This window comes from Rhagoletis zephyria, unplaced genomic scaffold, assembly GCF_001687245.7.
Source record: "Rhagoletis zephyria isolate East Lansing unplaced genomic scaffold, Rhagoletis_zephyria_1.1 Rzeph_scaffold_39962, whole genome shotgun sequence".
Taxonomy (NCBI): domain Eukaryota; kingdom Metazoa; phylum Arthropoda; class Insecta; order Diptera; family Tephritidae; genus Rhagoletis; species Rhagoletis zephyria.
In genome coordinates this window covers 1-2,855 of record NW_016197017.1, presented here as the reverse complement: position 1 = coordinate 2,855, position 2,855 = coordinate 1, and the positions used below count along the sequence as shown (strand labels likewise).

The following is a 2,855-nucleotide window of genomic DNA, read 5'->3' as shown; positions in this document are numbered from 1 at the left end:
CGCCTCTTACTTACTTTCCATGCAACAAACATATGTATTCATACTTGCAGCAACGCTTTGGAGGGCAGTTATGTGGATATTGAAAAGTTTTCACTTCTCGGAGTATTAAGCATTTTCCGGTCGATTCCTTTCATTGGTTTTGCGCTTACTTGGACAATTCGCGTCTAACGAAAAACTTTCTGGAATCAGTTTTTTATCGTTTTTATCTTTTTGCATTTTTATTGGCATTGAACAATCTCGGTTGACAACTTTCTTTTAACAACTTTGTCGCACCTAAATTTTTTTTTGGTTGTTTAAAATTTGCTACTATTATCTGTCTGGCACGTGGTTACTTTTTCGTGGTGTAGAGTGTGGGTTCGGAAGGGGCATATGCAGCTGTAAAAATTAACATAATTCCTTGCGGCCGGTGAATATAGGTTTGGCCGTCAAGAATTTAAAATTTATAATTTTTTTTAACTTTAAGTAGAGATGCGATTCTGGTTTTATAAAACTAAAAAAAAAAAATTAATTTTTTAATTTAGGTCTTCGCTTCCTATCTGCAATTCTGTGGCATTGGCTTGCGTAACGCTCAGCTTTACGAGAAATCTCAGCTGGAAATTAAGCGCAATCAAGTGTTACTCGATTTGGCGCGTATGATCTTCGAGGAACAGAGCACAATTGAGCACATGGTATTCCGTATACTCACACACATGCAGAGCCTCATACAATGTCAGCGCGTACAGATTTTACTGNGCGAACGATCTCAGTCACGAGGAGAATACGTCACGGACGAGTCCGCATGAGTCACGGTTTCCCATAAATGTGGGCATCACCGGCTATGTGGCGACAACTGGTGAGGTGAGTAAGAAAAATTTTATTTGCAAAAATGTTTTTTTTTTTTGTGAGGGCGGCAATGTTCTCATGAATTTTCTAATTATAAGAAAAAATAAAAAAATAAGTAAAATAAAATAAATACCGGCAGATTTTGCATCTGGCATACAAGTATTGACCTTCGGATGCATTGCAGCCCTCCGTTTTGGTATTTCAGGCTTCTGCTTTGTTCGATTACCGATCTTCTTAAAACTCATATGCTTTTTAGCCCGTGTGTTAGAACCAGTTAACCCTACAACAGCCCTCTTCGCCTGAGCCTGGATATAAATTTTGCTCCACTTCATTAGCTTTAGAAAACTTCCAAAGGTTCCATTGCCTCCGGTTTTGCATACGAATACTAGATTTGGAGTCGTCAGGGAGACCAAATCACGGATATCGATAGTCACCTGAACTGTAGTTCAGTGATTGTTGCTACTTTTTGCATGGACACTTTACTTTCACACAGAACAGAGGAGTTTTCTATTTGTAGAAAAGCTGATTCCTTTCATTAACTATCCTACTGAACCAAGGACTATCCGTAATGAAACTAAAGATGTCCCATAGTTCCGTCTCCACTATCTTGCCCAGACTGTTGAAGAAGCGTGACCCCACTGCGTGAGGCTCTTTGACTGTAGGCCCGGACATCGTCACAGAAAGTGGTCATTTAATTCCTTCCCATTCCCATTGTGGCAGTTTTGCAGAGAGTACTTGTTGGTATTCGTCATCGCTGAAGTATTGGTGCTACAGCGCAGTGCCCCATGTTGACACCGGTAACGACCCTTACTGCAGATCTATTGAGTGTCAGAAAGTCTTTCGTCTTTTTCCATGGCATCTCAGAGTCGTATCTTAGCCATCCCATCAGCCGACTTATTCCCTTCAATATTGCTATGTCCGCCAACCCAGCATAGAGTGACGTTAATATGGCACAGCGATGACAACGTGGCTCGAAATTTCCATGCAATTCTTGGTTTCACTATTTTAGATTCTATTGCTTCCCAAGGATATCGACAAAGATCATCCAGATTATCAGCTGGAACCGTATTACCAAGTAAAAGACTAGCCGCTCGACGAAAGGACTGTTTGATCTGAAGATACTCTGAGTAAAGACCGGCTCCGCTTCCTTAATCCATCTTTGAACCATAAGTGTAGATGGATGTAACTCCCTCTAATGTAGTCAGTGCTGACTTCTTTGTCAGCTTTAAAGGGGTTTAATTTCATTGAGTATTGCTGCATGCCCGATATTGGTTGGCTTCCACGTATTGGCATCCTTGGGTCTCAGATATGCTGCTAGAGCTGGAATCAAGAATGATTCTGGAGTAGTTTTCCTCGGAGTAGAGATGTAAAGTGGTTTTCCCTAATTTTGGTAAATAAAAAGTGGGAGCTTTTGTCTTTCTGCTAAACAGCACCAGTTCTGTCTTGGGTTACCCATTCTGGTTAGCCTACTTGGATATGTCGCCCACTGCACCTGCCATTAGCTCACTTATCGTTGTAGTTTGGTTGCTTTGTCGTTGGAAACCTATGTTTTGCTGGAATATTACTTTGAGTTCTACTTTTGAAAATCTTTTCCCCGGATTTGTTTACCATTGTTGTTGGATTAGCGCCCTTGGGCGTTGGCTACTTGCTGCGCTTGCGCTTAGCCCAGCTTCGCCATTACATGTCAATAATAAAGGCCATCTTCCTAGTTCCAAAACTTCATTTTTGATATCCATTTGGACCTCTCATGTTCCGATTCAATTTTTTCCTGGTGGGGCTGCGGTAGTATGGACTAGTCGCTGTCTCTGGTGTTGGTACTTTTACTGATTTCACTGTGCGACAATTTAATGCCAATTCAAACTAGCTAATATTTTCTGAAAGTATAAAAATCCAGTAAAAAAAAATGGATGGATTTGCAAAAGTTTGCTTGCATTTTTATTTTATAACCTACTTAAATTTTCATGTCCCGGCCTAAGTAGTTTTTAAAAAAGTGGAAAAAATTATTAAAATAAATGTCTGGCGAAATTAAAAGC

The 2,855-nt window shown here is 40.3% G+C and overlaps 1 pseudogene; it reads left to right on the top strand.

The window, feature by feature from the left end:
* Positions 1-521: 521 nt before the first annotated feature.
* On the top strand, positions 522-1,897 carry LOC108354868 (dual 3',5'-cyclic-AMP and -GMP phosphodiesterase 11-like; annotated as a pseudogene).
* The last annotated feature ends 958 nt before the right edge of the window (positions 1,898-2,855 follow it).